The sequence below is a fragment of the Lepisosteus oculatus genome, chromosome 14, assembly GCF_040954835.1.
Source record: "Lepisosteus oculatus isolate fLepOcu1 chromosome 14, fLepOcu1.hap2, whole genome shotgun sequence".
NCBI classification, from domain to species: Eukaryota; Metazoa; Chordata; class Actinopteri; order Semionotiformes; family Lepisosteidae; genus Lepisosteus; species Lepisosteus oculatus.
Genome location: NC_090709.1, coordinates 32,655,178 through 32,681,958, shown reverse-complemented (window position 1 = coordinate 32,681,958; position 26,781 = coordinate 32,655,178). Strand labels below are relative to the sequence as shown.

At 41.6% G+C, this 26,781-nt stretch overlaps 1 protein-coding gene and 4 non-coding genes across 5 annotated transcripts in view; 3 read left to right on the top strand and 2 right to left on the bottom strand.

Moving 5' to 3' along the window:
• The window catches only part of LOC138242549 (antigen WC1.1-like), a 621,195-nt gene that overhangs the window by 174,719 nt on the left and 419,695 nt on the right, over nucleotides 1-26,781 (bottom strand). The window lies entirely within an intron of this gene.
• On the top strand, nucleotides 17,979-18,061 carry trnal-uaa (transfer RNA leucine (anticodon UAA)). Its single transcript has one exon. It is a non-coding gene; the product is annotated as a tRNA-Leu (tRNA).
• On the top strand, nucleotides 20,478-20,549 carry trnar-ccu (transfer RNA arginine (anticodon CCU)). The gene has a single exon. It is a non-coding gene; the product is annotated as a tRNA-Arg (tRNA).
• On the top strand, nucleotides 21,893-21,966 carry trnan-guu (transfer RNA asparagine (anticodon GUU)). Its single transcript has one exon. It is a non-coding gene; the product is annotated as a tRNA-Asn (tRNA).
• On the bottom strand, nucleotides 26,446-26,519 carry trnaa-agc (transfer RNA alanine (anticodon AGC)). Its single transcript has one exon. It is a non-coding gene; the product is annotated as a tRNA-Ala (tRNA).

Sequence of the window (26,781 nt, the reverse complement as noted above, 5' to 3'; positions counted from 1 at the left end):
TTTATATAAATAATAGTTTAAGTTCTGTTCTCTTCACTCCCTAGCACCTTAAACTTCACAGGTACTAGTAATGATTAACATTCAACATAATTAGTAAATGTCACTTTTGTAAATACACACATTAATCAACTTCATTATGAATAAATGTGGTATGAGTGTTAAGCAATTTTAATTAAATATTACAATGTTTTCAAGCAGATGCATAAATTCAGTACGTGGTAACTATTATTTCCACTATATTCTAGAGCCTTCTAATGCAATTCATCGTTACACCAAGTATGGTATTAAGTTGCTCAAGCCATATTAAAAGGTGGTTTAAAATAATTAACTAGTTTAGTCACTTCTAGAGGGCAACAAATATTACTCTGTGTTCGTTGCAATTGAGAACAGGTTAAGTACAGTGCTGTGGACTAAGCACAGCAGCAACGTTCGTTGCAATTGGACTTAAAGTGGAGCACAACTTCAGACCACAGCTGCGTACTAAACACGGGTTGAACACCTGTTAGTACTTCACTTTCAGTTTGTTGCAATTAACCCTTAGACTTTGCACTACGAAGGTGTAAATCAAGCTCAAGCAGAGACAACCCATTAATGGCTTTCATAACTTCCATTAGTCTCCACCTCTGTCTTCCCTAACTCATTCTTGATCTTCCTAAACTAGGCGTTTAACTGAAATTCATACTGATACTGTTTAGTCTGAGAAAAAAAAATATAATAAGCGCTATTCCTGACAGCCTGAAAAGAAACAAAGATTCCTATAGCCTCAACTGAGCAAAAGAGTCCGTTTCTGCACCTTCTGAAGTATTATTTAAAAAAAAAAACTCCAGCACTGACTGGAGAGGCTGTGGGTGTCCGGGCTCAGCGGTTATATAGGACAGGACTCAGCGCGCAGCAGGTGCGACTCATTGCCCTACGCTGCCCGTGCGGAATGCGCGTCTCCTCCCTCCACACGCCACCGCCTCGCTAAACCGCCTTCATACTCCCCAGCGGCAATAACATCTCCATTTATTACATTTATTCTTCCCTCTTAACCCAGAAAACTCCCGGGACGTTTCTGTGAACCGGTAAAGCTCTCTCTGTTGGTGGTCACAAGAAGAAACAATGCACGAGCTGAAAGCAGGAAGTCAAAACACTCCTCCTCACTGTACGAGCACATCTGGGTCCAGACTTCCGAAGACTCCTAAAAGTGAATTTCCAGATTCCTTAAAGTCATGTTAAAGTCCCCCATCCGTTCGTTTCAAATGCATAAATTGGATGAGTTCGGGTACTTTTCTGATGTATTTTAATAGTTTGTAACGTGTTAAATATTTTACAAGTAAAATTTATCAACTTCACTTTCATGCGAGGTTTTGCGTGGATACAAAAACACCCCAGTGGGCAAAAGACGTATAATATACGTCTATTAAATGCATACCTTAGACGTCTAAATGTGGTCCGCAATTCGTCTAGAATGAAATTCTAATATACGTCTATTGTTATACGTCAATTATACGTCTATGATTAGATGTTCATTATACGTAAATGTTTGGAGTTCTATTATACGGATAAATTTAGAGGACTATTATACATATATGGTTGGAGTTCTGGATAACTTTAGAGGACTATTATACGTATATGGTTAGAAGTCTATTATACGGATAACTTTAGAGGTCTATTATACGTATATGGTTAGAAGTCTATTATACGGATAACTTTAGAGGTCTATTATACGTATATGGTTAGAGGTCTATTATACGGATAACTTTAGAGGTCTATTATACGGTTAACTTTAGAGGTCTATTATACGGATAACTTTAGAGGTCTATTATACGGATAACTTTAGAGGTCTATTATACGGATAACTTTAGAGGTCTATTATACGTATATGGTTAGAGGTCTATTATACGTATATGGGTAGAGGTTTATTATACATCAAAGATAGGTTTTATAGGTGTAGAAACAAGTAAACCAAGCCAATGATTAAATTTATTCTGAAAATACACATTCACACCTGAAACATATGTATTTCAAATTATACATTGTATACATTCAATCAACAATCAACATATGGGCAATAATCATAAAAAACACAACTAGTCTTAAACTTCAGCTACAAATTCTGGTAACATGGCAATATACAGTATAGTAATGACAAACACAAACTAATTACATTAACACACTAACTCAAAACCTCATTTTGATTCAAATATAAATTTTAAAATGTACAACTTCTATATTTCCAAGAAAAAAAATATTGCAATGGAAGTTAAGACGATTTTTGTCCACTATTTGCAAACCCTGTCTAACTGTCCTAACAGAACAAGAAACCTATTATTTTCAGTGTCCAGATCTCCTGGCCCCCTGCCTTGCATATGCATTCTTCAAGTAACGTATTGCGTGCTCCTTTATTTCTTTTTCTGTTGATGTAGGGTGGGACTTCAGCACCGCAGCTAGGAGAAACTTATAAAATATTACTTCCCAAATAAATGATGATTAATATCTTCTTTAGTATAATCTAAAAAATGAATGGTTTACTAAGCTCAAAGCTGAAATAAATGTATAAAATTTGGCTTGCATCATAGCAGTTGAGCAATAAAGTCTGTCCTAATTAAAGAGTACCCAAAGTTTGAAAGTACAACATAGAATAAGAATAATTAGAGCAAAAAGATTTTGTGTCATCTTCCCCATTCACACTATTTTTATGTGCCATTTTTTGCTTATTCACGTACTATTTTAATCAAAATAATATTAAGAAAGATCTGTATGTATTCAGATAGTATTATTATTATTCATACTTACTCGTCAAAAGAGGACTGCTGAGATATTTGCGAATACTTCAATCTTCTACGTTTGAAAAACGTGTCCAAAATGGTGACCAACGAATACTAGCAATGCATTGTGGTATATAACCGGAAAATATGCTGGGTTAGATATTTTCTCAACGTATGCATTTATTAATGTTGTCGATATTATGGTTGAAATTTAACATTGATAATACATTGCGGTTATGTGCCCCCCTGATGTGCAATTTTAACGCATGCAGTTAGTAAGGATCGGTCACTGTTGTAAGGTATTATATATAATGACATTATGGAATAGGATGGGGACAGGCCTGGCATCACGGGGGGAGGGAGGAGTGTCGCCCCTTCAGTTTTGGGCAAAAGGATTTACTTAACTTGCGCCCTAATAAAATAGTTGTACTTTGTCAATGGTCAGACAACACTAATTGACACTAACAGTCACTCGGACTGTTTGATGTGCAGGAGGACTCTCCGTCCAGGAAGGGCAAGTACTGTATCAGTGTCGTTAGTGTCAACATTACGATCCTGTTTGCTCAGGTGGACCGATTCCTTGCAGTAGTTTATCATTATACTTAAAATCGTTATATAACTAGGACTAGTTCTAGCAGTCTGTGCTTTCTGTTGGTTTTTACAACTATTTTTTCTTAACGATTCAGAACCTCCGTTGATGTAGCTGCAAAAATGAACGCTTGTGGTACTTTTCGGTCCAGGCAATCCAAACCGCGAGAGTGACGAAAAATGTGAAACTGAACTTCATCGCAAATACCAGATCGCTAGTCGTTATCTTCTATCATGAAGCACTAATCAATGGCATAGCTGCAAGATTTCATTTGGGTAGCTGCACCGTACAGCTCCATTTCAACTGAACCCCCCCTCAGAATTTCAGACGCCCCCCTACAGATTTTTCCCTGGGCACCGGCTCTGATGGGGGACGGGGTGTCCAGGATATGGTATCAACTTTTCTTGAGAAAATAAAAATAGAAAATCTATAGGCACTCAAACATTTTACTTTTTTTTCAGGCAGGGGGAAGACCCCTCCGCAAAACCCTTGTATGCAAAGCTGTGTAAATAAATTAATTACTGCGAAAATAATTTACTTCGTACACTATGCAGATTGCCGTATACTCCTAGATGCGGCACAAACAATGTATAAAAAGCCTTTGGCACTGTGTTAGATGTGTTTTTGACATTATATATGCATTTATTAAGGTCGTCAATTTTACGGTTGCAATTCAACATTGATTATACATCGCGGCAACGTATATATACACGTATAGCTATATTATTGCTGTGATATATTCGTATATTTGACGAATCACTGCCCACTGGGAAGCCAGGGTATCGGCTTGTTACCCTCTCCCACCCCTCTCTGTGTACAGTAGAGCCACCTGTCCTGAGTGGAGGAGCTCACCCAGCTGTGTCTGGAGAGAAACCAGGGTATCGGCTTGTTCCACACCCCCACACCTCACTGTGTACAGTAGAGCCTCCCGTCCTGACTTGAGGAGCTGATCCAGCTGTGCCTGGAGAGAGAGCCAGGTTATCAGCTTGTTCCACACCCCCACCCCTCTCTGTGTACAGTAGATCCTCCTGTCCAAACTGGAGGAATTCATCCAGCTGTGTCTGGAGAGAAGCCAGGGTATCAGCTTGTTCCCCCGTCCCACCCCTCTGTGTACAGTAGAACCTCCTGTTCTGACTGGAGGAGCTTATAGGCATCCTCTCACGAGGCTCCAGTAAATGTAGGGGTTTGTGCATTTACAGGGACAATTATTAATTGTAGCATTAAGTCAGAAAATGGCTTTGATGGCTATTAGAAAACCGACTTTGCGGGATAACTCAGCAACACACACACTCGGATACTAATACATTTATTAATGCATAAAATGTGCATTTAAACATAACAGATCTTATTGTGAGGGTTAGCAGAATACAAAAGGTATACATTCCATCACGAAGAGTTACAAACCAAGAGGGACATACATTCCGTATATCATTCATTTAGACCGTTTTGTAAATGAACTTTGTCACAACTTGTACATTAGATACTCAAAAGCAAGTACATGACTCATAGGAATTAAATTGATATCAACTCAGGTTGAGGTAACAATTGAATTCTCGAGCTTTAATGCAGAATGTGGAATACTCATCCGCTCTGTGGGGATTCAGATCTCCCGCGGACGCAAAGAAGCAGTGGCAGGCTGTTGCCGTGTCCAATCGGCGCTCTCTGGCCCGGTGCAAGGCAGTGTTGGTTCGACGTGAGAGAAGGAGAAGGAAGAAGAGATTTCTGCTGTGGTGCGCTGCTGATGCTCTCTGAAGACCGGCTAGTTAGTGTTGGCTGAAACTAGCAGAGTTTGCACACAGAAAAGTCACAATCTTTAGACAGGAAGAAGACCGGTTCGTTCCCGATGTAGCGCGAGTCCTGAGTACTGATATTCAGCTGTCCACAGTTCCAACCGTAGTTTATTCGTTGATCAGGTGATCGTTCGCGGTGGGTTCACGAGGCTTGCTGCTGGGCTAACCTTGGGTGGATCCTTTGGTTACATGCTGGTAACCTCTGTTCTCAACTCTTAGAACAAGGAAAAGTCCTGGCACTGGCCGTTACGTGACTGTCTGAGCTGAGTCTGAGGATGTCCAGGAGGAGCTGGAGTTGTGCCTGGAGGAACTACGGTCGCTCATTGGTTGGAAGATCCATGGGCATTCGAGAATCATTTTGTGACTAACTGGAACAATTAACAATTGTCCCAGTAAATGCACAAACCCCTACATTTATTGGTGCCTCGTGAGAGGATGAGTAACCATGCACTCTGACCTTGGGGTTGTAAACCACTTGGGATGAGACTCTCCCTTGCAATCTCCCAGACAGTGAGGCACCAGCGATGACCATTCACGTGTCTCAGCTTTGGGAGTTGTTCCTTATCAGAACACTCTTATCACCTACAAAAACACCTTAAATGTGAACCAAATGGAATGACCTCTCTCTATCAAGCACCACTTGAGATGAGGGAGAGAGAGACTGGCAAGGGAGCAGTAAACTTAATTCCTGTATTTTAATAAACCTTGCCGCTACAATGGTCTCTCTCCTGTGTGAATGCGCTGGTGGGTTTTTAAGTCACTTGACCGACTAAAACTCTTCCCACACTGACTGCAGCTGAACGGTCTCTCTCCTGTGTGAATGCGCTGGTGGGTTTTTAAGGCACTTGACTGATTAAAACTCTTCCCACACTGACTGCAGCTGAAAGGTCTCTCTCCTGTGTGAATGCGCTGGTGGGTTTTTAAGTCACTTGACTGACTAAAACTCTTGCCACACTGGCTGCAGCTGAATGGTCTCTCTCCTGTATGAATGTGTTGGTGGGCTATTAAGATACTTGACCGACTAAAACTCTTCCCACACTGACTGCAGCTGAACGGTCTCTCTCCTGTGTGAATGCGCTGGTGGGTTTTAAAGTCACCTGACCGACTAAAACTCTTCCCACAATGACTACAGCTGAAAGGTCTCTCTCCTGTGTGAAGGTGCTGGTAGGGTTGTGAAATGCTAGACTGACAGAAACGCGGTTTCTCCCCGTGCCATAATTGCAGTTTGTCCACTCCATCTGAGCAAGGCCTTGAGTTATTCTTCCACAATCTCTGATCGTGCTGGGGTCTCTTATTCTGCAAATGCTCCATGGAATGGTCTTGCTCCATGTGCTGAAACAGAGCTGTGTTTTCTCCACCGTGTCCTTCAGTGTGCTGCTCAGCAGTGTGAATCATCTGGGGCTCGTTCTCCAGCTCTCTGAGTCTTAAACAATCCAGTTCATTCAGCTGTTCCTCTCTTTGGCCAAGAACAGTCATACTCTCCAGTTCAACAATTTTCCCAGTAACCAGATTATTAAACCTGTGTGTAAAGTCATCAGATACTAAGGGATCGTATGATTGTTTGAGACTCTGCAGTGACAGTCTCTCCACTTGAACAGAACAAGGCCTAATTATTATCAAGCCCTGTAGGAGCTGCTGTTGCTCCTCCCTGTACTGACTCTCCTCTGTGTGCTGTATATGAGTAATGTTCTCTTCACCAGGTACATCAGTCTGCTGCTCTGCAGGGTCAATCAACTTGGGATCCATATCCTGCTCTGTAAGATTTAAAACATCCAGTTCTTCACTGTGCTCTTGTACAGAGACACAGCCCAGTTCATTACAACCTTGTGTAATATTGATTGTGTCCAGATTATTCATCTTCTCTGTAAAATCATCACATACTAAGAGCCCAGGTGTCTCACTCTCAGGCTCTGTCTTCATCATGGCCACAGAGTCCAGATCCTTGACACTCTGTCTGCTGTCTGTGTGCTGCTCACTAAGTGCCTCTTTCCCTTCTGCGGAAGTGAGCTCTGTCTCTTGCATCAGACTGGAGCCCCACTCCTCCTCACTGTGCTGCTGTTCAAGAGCCCTTTCCCCAGCGTTGGAGAGAACATTGGCCTCTGAGCCTGTAAACACAGGCCAAGAAGACACGACCTTTATAAGAATAAACTTTATTTTATAGTTTTATACCTTTAGAAGTGGCTTCTCAAAGCATTTTACAGAATGCCAACAACAAAAAATACACAAAATTAACACGATGAGAATACGCAGTTAGAGGAGACAGTAGACAGTGGTACTAAGTACAGTAGGAGCAGAGGGGTACAGAACAGTTCAATAAAGGCTCTTCTGAAGAAAAAGTTTTTAAGTCTGGATTTAGAGTTTAGAGAAGGTGACTCTCTGATATCCTTGGGGAGAGAGTTCCAGAGCTTGGGGCAAAACAGGAGAAGGCCATGTCACCCATAGAGTGTAGACAGACTGGGGGACAAATAGTTGAACACAATTAGAAGAGCGAAGATTGCAAGGTAGGGAGTAGGGTGATAATATCAGACCAGTATGGAGGTGCCAAGCCAAGACATGGAGAGTCTTATAGGTGAGCAGGAGGATTTTTAAGTCGATATGAAACTTGACAGGAAGCCAGTGCTAGGACTCCAGGATAGGAGTAATGTGATCATTTGTACTAGACGTGGTCAGGGTTCTGGCTGCTGAATTTTGGACATACTGAAGTTTGTTCAATGTGGATTTAGAAACCCCAGAGAGTAGAGCGTTACAGTAGTCGATTCAAGATTAGACAACACTTTTCAGCCACAGTTTGTGATAACATAGGGCGTAGTCGAGCAATATTTATGAGGTGAATGAAAGATGTTCTGACAACATGCTGCACATGTGGGTCGAATGTCAAACATCATCCCCAAGTTATTCAATTTAGACTGAAGCTCAAGTACAAGACCATCTACAGATGGGGTTACACATTGGTTGTACAAAGGTGATGGGTGGTGCCAATAAGCATGACTTCAGTCTTGTCAGAGTTAAATGAAGGAAATTTTGAGTCACCCAAGTTTTTATATCGGGGATGCAAATAGAATTTGCACATCAGAGACAGCCACATCAGCGTCAGGTTTGGTATGGATGTATATTTGAGTATCATCAGCATAGTAGTGATAGCTGAGGCCATGTGATCTAAAAAGCTTTAAACTACACACACGCATACTAGTACACTCACAATCACAAACAATTTGGGTTGTTTTAACATAGCGGAATATGTGGGTATAAGGGCATGTTCTGATTTAGCTTAGTCAGAAACCTAACTACCATGTAAAAAGTAAGACTACTGTAATAATATCACTATTACATTACATTTACATTGACACTGCACAGAGAGAGAGGGGTTAATACAGACACACTGACTGCACACTACAGTAGATTAACACTGCATTGAGAAAGAGAGGGGTTAATGCAGACACACTGACTGACTGGACATTCCAGTACATTAACACTGCACTGAAAGAGAGAGGGGTTAATACAGACATGGACAAACTGGAACTAAGAGCATATTACCACTGCACTGAGAGAGGGGTTAATACAGACACATTGACTGCACAACACAGTACATTAACACTGCATTGAGAGAAATGGGTTAATAGACACACTGACTGCACATTACATTACTTTAAAACTGCACAGAGAGAGGCAGGTTAATACAGACACTGACTGGACACTGCAGGACATTAACACTGCAATCAGAGAAAGGGGTTAATACAGACACGGTGACTGACTGGGCACTACAGTGCATTAACACTGTACTGAGAGAGAGGGGTTAATACAGACACACTGTCTGCACACAGCAGGATATTAGTACTGCACTGAGAGAGGGGTTAATACAGACACATTGAATGGACATAACAGCACATACACACTGCACAGAGAGAGGGGTTAATACAGACACACTGACTGGACACTCCAGTACATGAACATCGCACTGAAAGAGTGGTTAATACAGACACAATGACTGAACGTAACAGTACATTAACACTGCACTGAGAGAGAGGGGTTAATAGATACATACAGACTGGACACTATAGTTCATTAACACTGCACTGAGAGAGGGGTTAACACAGACTGACTGGACACTATAGGACATTAACACTGCAATCAAAGAAATGGGTTAATACAGACACACTGACTGCACACTACAGGTCATTAACACTGCACTGAGTGAGAGGTTAATACAGACACTTTCTGGACACTACAGTACACTAACACTGCATTGAGAAAGAGAGGGGTTAATATAGACACACAGGATTAATATTCAAGGATTCAATACAGACACAGACCTTGGACGACAGTAATACTTAAACCAATTAAATAATGTTTATATACACAATCATTAGTATACTTAGTAAAAATTTAGACCAATACAACGTAAATACAATATTTATAAATGTTCATGTGGATAGTTGCGTCAGCATGCGTAGGCTTCCAAGGAACAAGTAATAGGTTCATTCCATGCTGAAAAAAGGAGAGGAAAAACACGGCTCCACGGCCGAAACGTTGTGTTTTCTCTCTTCTTTTTTTCAGCATGGAATAAACCTATTACTTGTTCATTTATAAATGTTGTTTCCTAATGACGTCAGAGTACAAATTGATTCAGTGAAACAATTGTTGAATGTGAACGAGGTATTTTCAGCGCCGTAACCGGACAAAACAATTCAGTTTCCAGTAAATAATCCCGTTGCTACATCACACAAGTCTTTCCCACGTCACTCTGCATCTCGCCACTATATTCTCACCACTGAGGAAAGCTTTTTTTATGACACTTTGATAGTTTGTTAGATAACGAGAATGTTTACTCTTGCGAGATGTTTTCTTTAAAATAAAGTTTAGTTAAAAAAAACTCACCAGTGAGAAAGTTATAGACACTGGTTTTAAACACACTGACTTCATACAAGTCACCACACTGACCTCAGAGCTGCAGTTCCGTGTCCATTTCTTCTTTTATTTCTGCAGTGACTTCACAGGGAAGCGTGTGTCCAACACGATCTGTCTGTTCCTGATCTCCTCTTGCTCCCGACTCCTTCTCCCACAGCTGTAATCTCCATTTCAGGCTCTCGTTCTCCTTCTTCAGCTGCGCCATTTCACTCCCGACACTGTCCTCCACACACTGTGTGATTTTAAACACGGCACGTCTCACCAGGACCTGGGAGACGCTGCGGAGTTTGTCTTGAAACTCGTCCTCAGAGTCAGACATCCTGTTTCGGAAAACTTCTGACACTTCATACACGATCGATTTGAGCAAAACCTGCATGAAAGAGTCAAGCTGGGTTTGCAGATTTAACAAGCACTCCGCCATCCTTCTTCAGAGTCGGTCAGAAACAAAGGCTGACTTGCGATTTAAACAGAACAACTTCTTTATTTTTATTCTTCACAGATTCTGTTGTCAGGTCTGTGCTCTGTTCAAGCATAAACACAACCGACAAGACGCTACGTTTTAAGAAACTGAAGTTATTAAAAAAACAACTTCCTTCTTTACCTAAAGAAAATGATTCAATCACCTACACGTGGGTGAAATATATGCAGTGTTGCGTAGTATGATGACGTCATTCGTTAACGTGGCGGCGACTTCAAGACAATCGAGAAGCGGAGCTGAGAAAGAGGAGTCTCTGCAGCCGGATATAAACTTCACTGCACCTCCTATCGCCACCTAGTGAAGAGGAGTCAATCACCTGCAACTTGCGCCGTTCGTAACTGAATTTTATGAAACGCAACAGATTTATTTTTTTGCCCTTCCACAACCCTCCTCCCCAACGAAAACGTCTCAAGCGGATTTTTGTTCTACATCTCTATGTGCAGGTTTTTGGTTAAAGAAAAAAAAATCCGTCATTTTCTTGCCATCTGGCAGTATTTCTTCTGCACTGATAAGCAAGATTTGTATTTCATATTTCGCAAATTGTATGAATGTTGTTGAAAAACAAGTTATTCCAAGGAAGGAAGTAAATATTTGCATGAAACTAAATCAAGCCCTATGTGATTGTCCTTAATGATACTGTAACGCTAACAGCCACCAATGAGTGTGAAAGCCGGCTTACCAGATTGGTGATGTCCACGCCCTCCCCTGTGGATAGCAGGGGCTGCAGACACTGGGCTGAAGGGAGATCTCTCTTTAGCTCAACTGGCTGGGTCCCTGTTGAGTGACGCCAGAGTCCCAGGTTCGAGTCCCCAACAGTGGGGGGCCGACCTGATGTGGCAGCGGGAAGGGCACCCACGTGAACCCCGTAGTGTTACATTGGTGTCAGCAGTAGGATGGGATAGCCCTTCGCCAAGGACGGCGAGTTAAGCGGGGGAGAGTGTAATGTTTACGGCCACCAGAAGCGTGTAAGAGCCGGCTTACCGCCGCGGTGACATCTCCGCCCTTCCCTGTGATACCAGGGGCTGCAGCCGCTGGGCTAAAGGGAGATTTCTCTTTAGCTCAACAGGCTGGGTCCCTGTTGAGTGACGCCAGAGGCCCAGGTTCGAGTCCCCAACGGTTGGGGGCCGACCTAATGTGGTGGCGGCGAGGGAACCCACATGAACCCCGTTGGTTACAATACATTCTGTATGACAAGACAGGAAGAAAGGCACCTCGGGATTTTGGACACAGGATCTCCTGTTTACTGAGAGAAGTTTTAACCATCTGGCAATTTTCATGTCCAAGGAGCTCAATGTGCTTTCCGTGTACAACAGCGTGTGCTCTACATCCGCCACTGAAACACAGCACACGCTCAGCATCTTGACATCTCCCAAACAGAGCCGTGCAGAGACCTTTTGGTGGGCAGTGGCTCAAAAGGAGAGAAGGGGCACTTTCCGGGGCAGGATTTGTTGCATTCAAGTATCCAGGACACAAATCATGCCCGCTTGTATTTCTGTGTTTTTTTAATTCTACAGGAAGTTTTAATGTGACTTCAGAGGCATTACAATATTCACAACCTTGGCAAAAAAAAAGGTTGTCCATAATTGCTGATTATGTTTGATTAACAGACAAAATATTATACCCCCTCTACTGAGCATATACTTTATTTTCCTGAAATAACACTGTAGCGGCGAGGCTTATTAATAAGAAAGAATTAAGTGTTCTGAGCCTTCCCAAATGAGGCCCCATTTCTCTTTTCATCTCTGTGGTGCAGCCTGTGAACCTGTGATAAGGTTTCCTAGGACAGCTCCCAAAGGGGGATGCACTTAGCTAAGCCTGGCTATCATGATCAATGGTCATCCATTGGCGCCTATCTGTCTAGGGAGTGCCAGATGGACATCTGGACTGCATTCCTAAGTGTCAGGAGTAAGTGACTCATATCTCACCTTGATCAACCAATCAGGGACTGGTAGGGCCGAGTAACCCACGTGGGACTCTGATGCCCATGGAACTTTCAGCCAATCAACGAGCTGAAGTTCCTCCAGGTTAAAACAGGTAACACAGAGATTCAGTGAGATTCAAGAGATTCAGTGGACTTCTGAGACTATTCTAAAGGGAATTCAAAGGAGAATTCCAGGGCAGGACGGCCCAGGAGCAGAAGGCTCCCTAGGGCAGGACATTCTCGCAGCGCGCCTCCTGACCATCCTGAGACTCAGCCCGGACAACCACGGAACGGCCAGTGTGTCCGAGTGCCAGAGCTTTCCTTTGTTCTAAGAGTCTAGAGCGGAGGTTGCCAGGGAGTAATCAGAGGATCCACCCGAGGTGAGCACCAGCAGCAAGCCTCGTGAACAGGTCGGAACTGTGGACAGCTGAATCACTATTCAGAACTAGCTCTTCATCAGGAACGAACCGGTCCTCTTCCTGACTTGCTGGGACCCACAGTCATCTTTTCTCCTGTGCGCAAACTTTGCTAGTTAAAGCCAACACTAACTAGCCGGTCAGTGAGCATCAGCAGCATCAGCAGCGCACCGTCGCAAGCCGCACAGCACAGCCTGGCACCGAGCCAGAGAGCGCGGATTGGACAGCAACAGCCTGCAACTGTTTCTTTGTGCCCGCAGGAGATCTGAATCCCCAGAGATTGGATGAGTATTCAACTTCACTCCATTACAGTTGATATCAATTTAATTCCTAAGAGTTATGTACTTGTTTTGAGCATCTAATGTAGAAGTTATAACCAGGTTCATTTACGAAACGGTCTAAATGAATGATATACTGAACGTATGTCCTCTTGATATATGTAACTCTTTGTAACTGAATGAATATATACCTTTTGTCTTCTGATAACCCTCTCGATAAGATCTGTTAGGTTTATATGCATATTCTATGTATTAATAAATGTATCCTTGTGTATTAGTACCTGTGTGTGTGCGTTGTTTGAGTTATGTCGCATGGTTGGATTCTAAAGCCATCAAAAGAATCAATTTTGTGATTTACTGCTACAATTAATAATTGTCCCAGTAAATGCCCAAACCCTACAGAACTGGTGCCTTCAGAGAGCCACTACATTACATTTTGGCTATGGCAACGTTACAACACATCTTAACAAGAGGACAGGACAAATAAAAGAATTACCATCTAATTACATGCAATACCAAATACAATATTTTTCCATCATAAGAGCAAGAGTTCACATGATAACACATCAAATTAAAAAAAAATTTTCCCCAAAAAGTGTCTATTGTGGGACAAATATTCAGGAAGTTTATCACCATTCTCTCTTGTGCGTTAGACTTTCAGCAAGGAAAAGTGAAATTTTTATGATCCATAGCCTTGAAGTACAACGTAAAATTGTTTTATACTGTATATACTTTGTACCAAGATCTCTCAGAAACAAAAACAAAACAATAATAATAATAAGAAGAAGGCAGTCTCTCCTATTTCTGTGAATGAACCATATATATACAACAAAGAATATGCATGTTAGCTGTTTGTATAAAATGCAAAAAAGACTGGCAAAAATACAGAAGCAGAATCGTCAAGTGGCAGAAAAAAACTTGGGCCAATTGAAGATGGTATAGTAGGCTGACACCAGGAACACTTGGCCTACAAACAGCAACAGTATCAGATGTAGCTGCAGTGTATTGGCTTGTGGAAACATATTTACCTGTGTTAATACAGTTCTTCTAAATGGACAGAGAAACATGAACAGACCTAAACTTAACAATTAGTTTCAGTCGCTAAAACTAGAAGTAATGATGCTCCAGGAGCTGCTGGAACTCACAATCTCAGCATGACTCTGCTGTATAAGTATGCTGACCTATTGCACCACCGGAGCAGCGTGAGTCCCTCTCCTCACACAGACTGATGCTGCACAAACAGGGTGAAACAAGCAGGGTTTTGGCTGTGGATCCATCTCCACATGAGGGAAGGGGACAGTAATACAGCAAGGAAAAGACAGGAGAAGACACTGAAAGTAATGTGCTCACTGGAAAAGAGGAAGGGGAGATGTGGTCAGACATAAAACAGATTGGTGAATAATTTCAAGCGACTTTTTTGTTGTCAATCAGCACATGGATTTCCCTTCATCTGTCTTCCTGTGGAGGACATGACGGGAAAGGGAGAGGACATGAAGCTCATGTACAGGGGGATACTGAGGTGTGTCAGGGTGAACAGTTCCCTCATGATCTTCTTTCCCGTGACCAGGTGAGTGTGGCAGGGTTGCCCTCTGTCTGCCCTACTCTTCTCCTTGGTGACTGAGCCCTTGGGCCTGGTGATCCGCAGGAAGGAGGGGGTGCGCGGGGTCACCTTGCCTTGGGGCGCTGCCACCTCACTGATCTATTAGTATGCCAATGACACCACAATAATGTTGACAGAGGTGGCGGAGATCCATTCCACCTTGGAGGTGGTTCAGGCCTACTGTGCTGCCTCTGGCACCAGGGTTAACCTGGAGAAGCCCGAGGTCTTGCTGGTAGGGAAGGCAGACACTGCCCTGCTTCTTGGCTACCCTTCAAGGTGGAGACGGGTCACCTGAAGGTCCTCGGAGTCTATATTACTACTGATGAGTAGGCCACTGGGCTTCTGCTGTGGAAGGAGAAGCTCGTTAAGATAAAAGTCAGACTTGGCAGGTGGAGACGCAGGTCCCTGATCTCGAAGGGAAGGGTCCTGTTGGTCAAAATGCTGTGCCTGTCCACCCTGTGGTACCCTCTATCTGGATGCCTCTTCCCGAGAGGATTGAGAGAGAGATTCAACAGCTGGTGGTGGGCTGCATATCGGGGGGGAGAAAAGAGAGAAAATAAACACAGCGTTTCGGCTAAGGAGCTTTCTTTGGGTTAATTAAAAGTAAATGGTTAGTTAAAGTTAACCCAAAGAAGGTGCCACAACTGAAACACTGTGTTTCCTTTCTTCTCTTTTGTGCTCACTAGGCAGGCCTCCTGACCTTTCACAGTCATGCTTTGTTGTGTGCAACTTTAATTCTCTTTTTAGGATTTTTTTAACATGGCAACTTCCACCGAGATGGGGAGGGTATAGGGGTGCTCTTCAATAGCTTTTTCATCTATACACACAAACGGATGTGACCAAGACACTCAGAACCTGTCACGCAGGGGCAGACTGCTGAGGATAGGGATCCAATGCGGTGCCCTTGGTAGGGTTGGCGCGAGACGCAGGCGTAGTCGGAGTAAACAGGCAGGGGTCCGAGTCCGGGAAGGCGTAGTACAGGCGTAGGCACAGAATCGACAGGCGAAGGCGTAGTCAAGGGACTGGCAGGGGTCGGAGTCCGGGAAGGCGTAGAAGTTGCCTCGGCTCTTCACCCCACTGCCCTCAGGCAAGAGATATAAGAGCATACGGACACTTACCACAAGATTCTTCAATAGCTTCTATCCACAAGCAGTGAGACTGGCGAACACATTTAGCCATCCCCCTCGGACCACACCTACACCATGACCATCTACCTCTTTATGATTTCTTATCTATTGCACATCTCCAGTCATTGTTTACACGTCTGTGTTGTTTACATTCAAACTGTCTACATGTTTACTTGCACATTGTCTATTGTTTGTTTGTACATTGTCTTGATGCACTGTTTGCACTTTGTTTTGTTTTTTACACTTGTTTTACAATCGAGAGACTTTCTGTAAGTAAGAATTCCATTGTACCAGTACCGGTTACATATGGCAATAAAGTTCAAGTTCAAGTTCAAGTTCACAAGTAATAGGTTTATTCCATGCTGAAAAATGATCAAATGATTGATGAACCCAAGTGATTTGAAAGAAATGTTCCACAACTCAAAGCGAGGTTGTATAAGGTTAGGGGAGCTGTCTGATGTGTAAAACACCTGGTTGCAGCACTGTGGCTGTTGTGCTTGAAGAGCTATTGACTCGTGAATAGCACCCTCCTATCACCATGTACCGGCTGTCTAATGGTGCCATATGGAAATAAAAAAATAAATAAAGGGGCCACAGCCACAGCAAGGTTGTATAAGGTAAGGGGGCCTGTCTGGTGTGTAAAACACTTGATTTCAGCAGTGTGGCTATTGTATTAGAAATGCTATTGAGCCATGAAGTCGACCCACCTATCGCACTGTATTACCTGTAGTGTAATCTTCAAAAAATCATTACAAAATAAAGAAAGCGGCCTCAGCCACAGCAAGGTTGTATGAGGTTCGGGGGCCTGTCTGGTGTGGAAAACACTTAGTTTCAGCAGTGTGGCTGTTGTATTTGAATTGCTATTGAGCCATGAAGTCAACCCACCTACCCCAGTGTATTACCTGTAGTGTTATCTTCAGAAAATCATAAAAAAATAAAGGTTCCACAACCCAAAACAAAGCTGGGAAAAGTCAGAGGACCTCCTTAGTGTGCAAAACACTTACTTTCAGCATTGTGGGTGCTTTGGTTTAAATGCTATTGGTTTGTGAACAGAATACCCCTATCCCAGTGCATTGTGCCACATTAAATAAAAGCATGAGAAAAAGAGATTCTGAACACAAAGCTGTGTTAGTGTTCTGTGTAAAAAGTCGGTATGAACATCATGGGAGCTGTTTTTAATTAGCCGCTGAGTAAAGAATATTTTAATCTTGCTGCTGTCAGTAGTATTGTGAATATAGTTGACCCTTAGTTGAATGAAAACAGGACATAAAGGAAGGGTTTTAGAAATCAAACAAAGCTTTATTCCCATGCTTACAGTCTGGGTAATTGGAGACTGCACTGTTCTGCTTCCTATGGTCATATATGGGTTTTTCACACGAAGCCATATTGAACAGTATTTCTCGCGTTGTGAACGTGTGCACACAGCGGTCCCCCAGGTTCCAGTTCGTGCGTAATTACGCATCGATGAAAAACTGGAGGTTTAAAAAAAGATAATTAGCTCACTGATAGTTTGATGTAAAGGCTGTGGAAATATCCACAAGGCGTGGTCTTTAAAATGCATTTGGTTTGAAGGCGTTCTGTGCTTCCATTGCGGAGATATGGACAAAAGAATATACATGCTTGGTAAAAAAATGTCATAAAAACGAAAAAGTAAAGGCTGAGAAAGCATTCACAATGTATTTTATACACAAAGGAAGTATTCTCGCAACTTTAAGAGGTTTCGTGTAAACGCTACAGGCGTGCCAACATCTTTTTTGAACTTCAAGCTGTTTACCCCGGTTGGCTCTTCTTTCTTGCTGGGTGATGGCAAACTTCTTGAGAGAGGGAGTCTCCTACGTAAGGCTGCTCTTTGTCAAGAGTGGAGACAACAGGAACAGACTTCAAACCGACATTAATTACTGAGAGCAGGCGAAAATGTCTTTGGAAAAGAGGAAATGACTGCTGACCGTAAACAGAGCTCACGCTCAGCTCACGGACAAGTGCTCCTCGTTAGTATAGTGCTGAGTACCCCTGCTTGTTGCGCGGGTGACCGGGGTACGTTTCTGTGACAGGGCGCCGGTTTAATTTTTTTTAATTGTTGAATCATATTTAAATGTTAAACAACTGATCAGCATCTAGCTGTAGATCAGGATGGCCGAGTGGTTAAGGCATTGGACTTAAGATCCAATGGACAAATGTCCATGTGGGTTCAATCCCCACTCCTGGTAGTGTTGCAGTAAGTTTTAAGTGACAGAACACTCTATTTAAATATGAATTTACTAAATTTCAGTTCAGTTCTCTTCACTCCCACTCCCTGGTATAACTGAACTCTCACTATCGCATACTGAAGGCTTTAAATGCATTAGCTGTGATACAGCTCCCAGTAAAGCCAGAATCAAACAGTTTGTTCTGTTTCTCATGGTGATCCTCTTCTCGATCCAAATGAAATGTTTAATATGATGCCTCAAGAAAAAAAAAGGAGTGAATTTCCGCCTCTAATGATTGATGCCCTATCAAACATTTTGTAACATCCCTGGAAGTTTATAAAGTAGAATCCTGGTTTGTGGCTTAAATTCAAGGTAACCAAGACTAAGGAAACAAGTTGGAAACTTGATGTCGAACTGGAATTTAATCACCCGGAATATTTCACTACTTTGGGTAGTATGTGCCAGAGTGGAGTTCTTTAGATCCGTTTGACAGCTCAGTTGGTAGAGCGGAAAACTGTAGTGGGAACAGTAGGGAATCCTTAAGTCGCTGTTTTGACTCCGGCTGGAAGGAAGGTGCTTTTTGTGAACTTTAATCAAAGAGTTAAAATAGCGAATCTTTTTCACTCAGACGTTGATCAAAAGCTCAATAAACGATGAAGCAGAGGCTCTTGTTACGATTTCAGCCAAAATCTGATTGTCTTGTTTTGGCCAAGATCTGATCTTTGAATTAAGGGACTACTCTGTCTGATTTGTAATTCAAAAGTAGATACAAATGTCACTGTTTTCAAAGGATAGGTACTTAATTGGCTTTATGATTTGGTATTGATTTTGTATCGTTATATTATTAAGTTTGTGCTTTCTGTGTTTTCCATCGTATTGTGAACTACTTTTTTAAACAAAGGCAAACACAGCACACATCTGTTTATACCAGCGGTGAATTGTACATTTTTATTAAGTACAATCTACTGTATTTTTAGAAAAAAATGGCATACTGTGCACGATATGTTGCAGAAACACAACCTGATATTTTCATAATTATTATTTTAATCATTTGACAAGTATGAGGTCCCGGATCCAAATCTTCAGTTCTGATTTTTTTTAAAGTGATATCTTCTCTTCCTCTCATGGAAATCACAAGATGTGAGCAAATGTTTTTTGTTCTTTTTTTTTCACATTGTGATCCAAAGAGCCTCAGACGCACAGTCTGACAGTAACCAAACCAGAATGGATTCTGCTGGGAGCCGGACTGAGCTCATTCTCACTCCCTGTGCTGAAAACAGAATCTCTCTTCCCCGAACATCGTCTACAGCTGCTAGATATTGCTCTGCGTCCTACTGCTCCAGCAATTCCTTTGACCAAAGACAGATCACTTGTGTGCTTTTAAACTTCTTGCCGCTACAGGCTCTTTGATGGCTCATGCTGATCGTCCTGTGGATCCAAAAGAAAATGTTAAAGCTGACAAATGTTTGATTGTAATTTGTATCTAGCTACAACGTCCCTGGCAAAGATAATTTATTAGTTGCATGCAATCGGAATCTTTTACTTCACGTATGGTAGTGGAAATAGTTTTAAAAATGTTTTCTAAAGAAGATTGTATTGCCAGGACCTGCCTTTAGCGCTTAGTAGCAATGACGCTGTTGCTATAGATGGACAAGAATTTAAGATGAATTGATGATCTAAGCTAAAATAGCCCTAACACGCTTCCTGTAACAGTGTTTGTATTTATAGCAAGTAATATTCTTTTTCAAACCCGAACGTTGCTTTTGCATTAAGTGTTATGTAACCATTAGCGGTTTCGGTAGCTTCTGAAGAGCGCACTTTTCCAAACTGAAGCCTATAAGAACATTATTCAAGACACACCATGGCCCAGAATCGTGCATCGGGACAAGGATTAACATCCATTGAAAGTACTCCCAAATAAAAGATTTGACCGAAAAATTAAAAGAGTAGGCAAGTATTAAAACAACACCATAACTTCTTGACTTCCAATCTCTTTCTTGGTTCAGGCCATGTAAAATGACATATTCAGTGGAGTCATGCCAAAGTTGTGAGTTTAAGCCTCACCTGGAGCAGCCTGGTTTTCTGTCTTGACAGGTAAACAGTGTTTTGTGTTATTTGCTAAATGGAGAGAGGATTCTGTGTTAATTGTGCTCCTCCTGGGAGAGGTCAAGATGAGACGTTCACGGGGCTGGTGGTAAATATCCTGTCCAGGAATATCGAGGCTGTAGGGGGTCAGATCTATAGATGTAGTAAACACATTAGTGGAGATGGTGTGTCTGCTCTCCGTGAGAGAGCCGGGCTGGAAGAATAATCTGTGGTCTGGGAAGAAGAGACCCTCGTTGGAAGAGCGGCGCTCCTCACAGGAGAGAATGAAAACAATCTTTTTCAGGGACGCTGATTTTTCTCTTTGGGTGAATTAAAAACACTCACCATGAGTGACCTCGTGGTGCAATGGTAGCGTATCTGACTCCTGATCAAAAGGTTGCGTGTTCAAATCATGTCGAGGTCAGCTGATGTGGTTGCTTTTGAAAGTTAGGGAGTGTTTGGTCACTTTTGTATGAAAAAGTGTCTGAAGCCTGTAATTATAATTTGCCCTTTTTTAATTGTGGTTGAAATCCACTCCCATGTACCAAGACCTTACAGTATATTCATGTTTACTTAAATTACTAACTATTGGACTATTGGACATTAGTTGGTGGTTTTTTTTGTAATGATTTGCTATTTCATGCAGGAAAGAAAGGAACCCAGACCCAACGTTTGCTTTCAGGTGCGGTTCATTTACATAACGGACATCTATTTCTGAGGAGCCTGATTTAAATCACACAACCCCTGTAGAAGTCGAATCGACAATCTTATAAACCGAAATCAGCCGCGTTATCCATTAAACCACTAGCCCGTCACGTAAATGAATTGTACCATGGTGAGTTCAGCGCCGCTACTAGTAATACCCCACCCCCATCTTAAATTTCTAAGTGAGAACCGTGTTTTCTACATTTTTATCAGTTTTAAAAAATCAGTACTTTTAAGCAGACAAAGCCTTTATGTGTCGCTCTGAATTTCTAATTGATTTAGAATTCCCAAAAAAAAGTGTTTTGTTCCACAACGGCGTGAAATGATCATGTCTTTCACTCTACTTCTCTCTAGTAGTAAAGCTTATCTTGCTAGGTGAGCATTTGCTCCGGTAAATTAGGTAACTTTTCATGTTAACTCACTTCTTCTAAACAACATTTCCTGGTGCATGTTTTCTCCATGAAAAAATACATTTTCCCTTAGATGATTTCTCATTTAGTTTCTTCAAAGAGTACAGAAAGAAGAAAGAAAGGAAAAGTGTCATAAATGAACCCTGTCGCCCTTGGGAGATGTCAAGCGCATTGGACATGAAAAGTGCCCAATAAAAGCCATTTCTCTTACGGTCAGGGCTCCTGTTCCATGTAAAGGAGGCAGCTTGCTCAGCCGGCAGACTCAGGGCTTACTGAACGCAAATGGCTCAGAGCGGTGTGTCCAAGCTGCTGTAAAAGAGGAGAATTCTGCCGGCACCGTGGCTGAGTCGGTTTAAGTACCTGTCTCGTTAACTGGAGATCCTGGCTCCACATCCCAGCTGTGAATTTCTTCCTGTCTTTTTGTGCAGAAACTACCATCTTGGACAACCGCACAGGGCTTGATTTAGTTTAATGCATGAATGCATTTCCTTTCTGCAACAACTTGTTTTTCAAGAAATTAATGCAGCTTGTGAAAAATGAAATTTAATTCTTGGCTATCAGAGCAGAAGGAATATTGCAGACTGGCAAGAAAATGCAAGCTATGTTTATTTTTTGACCGGAAAGGTGCGAATGGAGTAGAGCCTTCCTGTCAGTCTCTGTGGTGCAATCGGTGAGCGCGTTCAGCTGTTAACTGAAAGGTTGGTGGTTCAAGCCCACCCAGGGACGTTCTTCTTATTATTGTCAATGTAAACACTGCCTCCGCTAAAGCCGAAACCTTAACCCTCTTTATATTTACCGAAAATGCGAGTCTTTTGCCCGTGTCCAAGAACAACACTTGAACACTCGGGGAAGTCCAATAGTGATCAACACCGCAACTCCCCAGACAACCATATTCACCCATGGAAACGTATCTTTGAAGGGCTGGCGGGAGATATCATTTACAGTACAGTAAAGAAAGTAATACTGAAGGGCTGGAAGTCCTGGAAAGGGTTAATAGAAGCCTCTTGCTTCTGCCCTGGAACAGAGCCCACAGCTGCCAGATCAGTGACCCCTGAGCCCAGTTCACAGAGAGGAGAACCACGAGCTCTTTTATGTCTCTAAGAGGGCTGGGAGAAAGGAGAAAAGGGAGAGATGTGACTTGAGTCCAGGCTGTTCTGTCTGATATTGTTCATGTAGCAGCACTGATTGTCTGAATATCTTCTGGTTCTGGATTGTGAGGATAGGGAGCAGAACGGAGTTGAGCTTCTGTCTGAGTGTGTCTAAGCTGTGAATCTGACTGAGAAGAGAATAATGTTTTTTTTTATTCTGCCTCAGAATTTTTCTTCTTTGCCAAGTGGTCTTACATCCCCTTCAGAAACTCTGCACAGACTGCCAGAGAGAAGAGGAGAGAGAGATGGACAGATAAGAGCACACGCAGCGAGAGAGACATATGTCTTGATTTACTTTGAAGCAAGTGTTCATTTCCCTTCTGGAACAAGTTGTTTCTGAACTTCAAGAAATTCAAACAACTTATGAAAGATAAAATACAAGTCTTGCTTATCAGGACAGAAGAAATACCGCAGGAAAATGACAGTGATTTTTCTCCTTTAAACGAAAAGTGGAGAAAAACAACGGCAGTACATTTCCGTCGGCTTGATTTAACTTAATACAAGTATTCACTTCCTTTTCTGTAGATTACAGCCTGCAAAAGATGAAATAAAGTTATTGGTTATTCATGGTCAGTGCAGGAGAAATACTGCTGGCTGGCAGGAAAATGTCAGTATTTTATTTTAACTACAAACGTGCGAATGGCAAAAAGCAACGTGAGTGTGTTTCTGTGCAGTTGTTAAACAAAGGGCTGGTGGTTCAAACCCACTCAGGGATGTGCTTCAGATTGTTCTGCTATAATCATAATCTCTTCTTAAACTTGATGGGATTTCTTTGTAAACCCTCTTGATCTTTGCAGGAAATGTGCATTTTACTCGTGTGGAACTACATGTAAACAATTAAGTACCTAAGTCAATGTTCAAGAGAACCATTTTCACGCGTGGAATTTTATCTTCAACTGGCTGTCAGGAGAATTCATTTATACACCCGTTGTATCCTTAGCAAAAATATTTTAAAATTAGAACACAGATTTGTTGGAGAACTTGACAATCCTTGACAATCATTAAATGAGCATTATACAAATGTGCGTTGATATTTTGTATATGTACCTTAATTGTAATAAATATAAACATAATTGCTTTGATATGGATGTTCATTTGAAGGATTTGAGGAAACTATCAAGGATCTCAGAACAACCAAAGATACATTCCCAGTGGGCATTGATTCGTCGAATATACGTATATTTACGGCGAAATTACGTCTATACGTATATATACGTCGCCTCGACGTATAATCAACGTCGAATTGCAACCGTAAAATCGACGACATGAATAAACGCATATATAACGTCGAATACAAATCTAACACAGTGCCTGAGGCTTTTTACTGTATGTATCGTGTGTGCCGCAACTAGGAGTATACGGCACTCTGCACAGTGCACGAAGTAAATTATTTTGGCAGTAATTAATTTACACGTGTATAATAAATATAGTAAATATAATAAATTAATTACTGCCAAAATAATTTACTTCGTGCACTGTGCAGAGAGCCGTATACACCATTTCCTGGACACCCCGTCCCCCATCAGTGGGGGAAAAATCTGTAGGGGGGCGTCTGAAATTCTGAGGGGGGAGTGATATTTCGGTTGAAACTGAGCTGTACGGTGCAGCAACCCAAATGAAATCTCACAGCTATGCCATTGATTAGTGCTTCATGATAGAAGATAACGACTAGCAATCTGGTATTTGCGATGAAGTTCAGTTTCACATTTTTCGTCACTCTCACGGTTTGTATTGCCTGGAGCGAAAAGTACCAGCGTTCATTTTTGCAGCTACATGGACGTTCTGAATCGTTAAGAAAAAAATGTTGTAAAACCAACAGAAAGCACAGACTGCTATAACTAGTCCTAGTTATATAACGATTTTAAGTATAATGATAAACTACTGCAAGGAATCGGTCCACCTGAGCAAACAGGATCGTAATGTTGACACTCAATAACGACACTGATATGTGCAGTTCCTGGACGGATAGCCCTCCTGTCCATCAAACAGACTGAGTGACTGTTCGTGTCATTTAGTGTTGTCTGACCATTGACAAAGTACAACTATTTTTTTAGGGCGCAAATTAAGTTAGGTAAATCTTTTTGCCCAAAACTGAACGGGCGACATTCCCCCCTCCCCCCGTGTTGCCAGGCCTGTCCCCATCCTATTCCATAATGTCATTATATATAATACCATACAACAGTGACCGATCCTTACTAACTGCATGCGTTAAAATTGCACATCAGCTCATAGCAGGGGGCACATAGCCGCCATGTATTATCAATGTTAAATTTCAACCATAATATTGACAACATTAATAAACGCATACGTTGAGAAAATATCTAACCCAGCATATTTTCCGGTTATATACCACAATGCATTGCTAGTATTCGTTGGTCACCATTTTGGACACGTTTTTCAAACGTAGAAGTATATCCGCAAATATCTCAGCAATCCTCTTTTGACGAGTAAGTATGAACAATAATAATACTATCTGAATACATACAGATCTTTCTTAATATTATTTTGATTAAAATAGTACGTGAATAAGCAAAAAAATGGCACATAAAATAGTGTGAATGGGGAAGATGACACAAAATCGTTTTGCCGTTTCTCTTATTCTTATTCTATGTTGTCCTTTCAAACTTTGGGTACTCTTTAATTAGGACAGACTTTATTGCTCAACTGCTATGATGCAAGCCAAATTTTATACATTTATTTCAGCTTTGAGCTTAGTAAACCGTTCATTTTTTAGATTATACTAAAGAAGATATTAATCATCATTTATTTGGGAAGTAATATTATATAATTTTCTTCTAGCTGCGGTGCTGAAGTCCCACCCTACATCAACAGAAAAAGAAATAAAGGAGCACGCAATGTGTTACTTGAAGAATGCATATGCAAGGCAGGGGGCCAGGAGATCTGGACTCTGAAAATAATAGGTTTTTGGTTCTAACTGTTAGGACAATTAGACAGGGTTTGCAAATAGTGGACAAAAATCGTCTTAACTTCCATTGTAATATTTTTTTTTCTTGGAAATATAGAAGTTGTACATTCTAAAATGTATATTTGAATCAAAATGTGGTTTTGAGTTAGTGTGTTAATGTAATTAGTTTTGTGTTTGTCATTACTATACTGTATATTGCCATGTTACCAGAATTTGTAGCTGAAGTTTAAGACTAGTTGTGTTTTTTATGATTATTGCCCATATGTTGATTGTTGATTGATTGTATACAATGTATAATTTGAAATACGTATGTTTCAGGTGTGAATGTGTATTTTCAGAATACATTTCTAAACCTAATCATTGGCTTGGTTTACTTGTTTCTACACCTATAAAATCTATCTTTGATGTATAATAGACCTCTACCCATATACGTATAATAGACCTCTAATGTTATCCGTATAATAGACCTCTAACCATATACGTATAATAGACGTCTAAAGTTATCCGTATAATAGACCTCTAACCATATACATATAATAGACGTCTAAAGTTATACGTATAATAGACCTCTAACCATATACGTATAATAGTCCTCTAAAGTTATCCGTATAATATACCTCTAAAGTTATCCGGAACTCCAACCATATATGTATAATAGTCCTCTAAATTTATCCTTATAATAGAACTCCAACCATCTATGTATAATGAACGTCTAAACATAGACGTATAATTGACGTATAACTTTAGACATATATTAGAATTTCATTCTAGACGAATTGTAGACCACATTTAGACGTCTAAGGTATGCGTTTAATAGACGTATATTATACGTCTTTTGCCCACTGGGAACCGCCGAACACGCAAACTGATTACACTGCAGAGCCACAGGCGCCTCACTTTTCTCCATTCTCTGGGTCAGGGTGAAAAAAAAACTTTGCTGGTATTAGCTGGCCTGCTGGGAGCACCTCTTCTTCACTGATAAGCAAGATTTGTGTTTCATCTTTCGCAAGCTGTATAGATTTCTTTCAATACAGGTTGTTCCAGAAAGGAAACGAACACTTGCATTCACCTGGATTAAAAGGCATGGGTTTTGCCCGTAAGGATACATTCTGTACAGTAAGACAGGAGGAAAGGCACCGCTGGGAATCGGACCCAGGATCTCCTGTTTGCTAGATAGGCGCTTTAGCCAACTAAGCCACGGCGCCAGCAAAGTGCTGTCCTTTGACAGCCACTTGGACACGTCTCAACTGCTCTGAGACATCTGCGTTCGGTGTGCACCGAGCCTGCTCGCCTTGCAAGTTGCCTCATTTACATGCGATAGCTCCACCACTAAGAGAAAGGATGAGAAATGGCTTTTATCTGGCACTTTTCATGTCAGAGGATCTCAATCTGCTTTCCGTGTACAAGAGGATGTCCAACTCATGTAGCTAAAGACGTAGACGACAGTGCTCCACTGAAATCTTGATC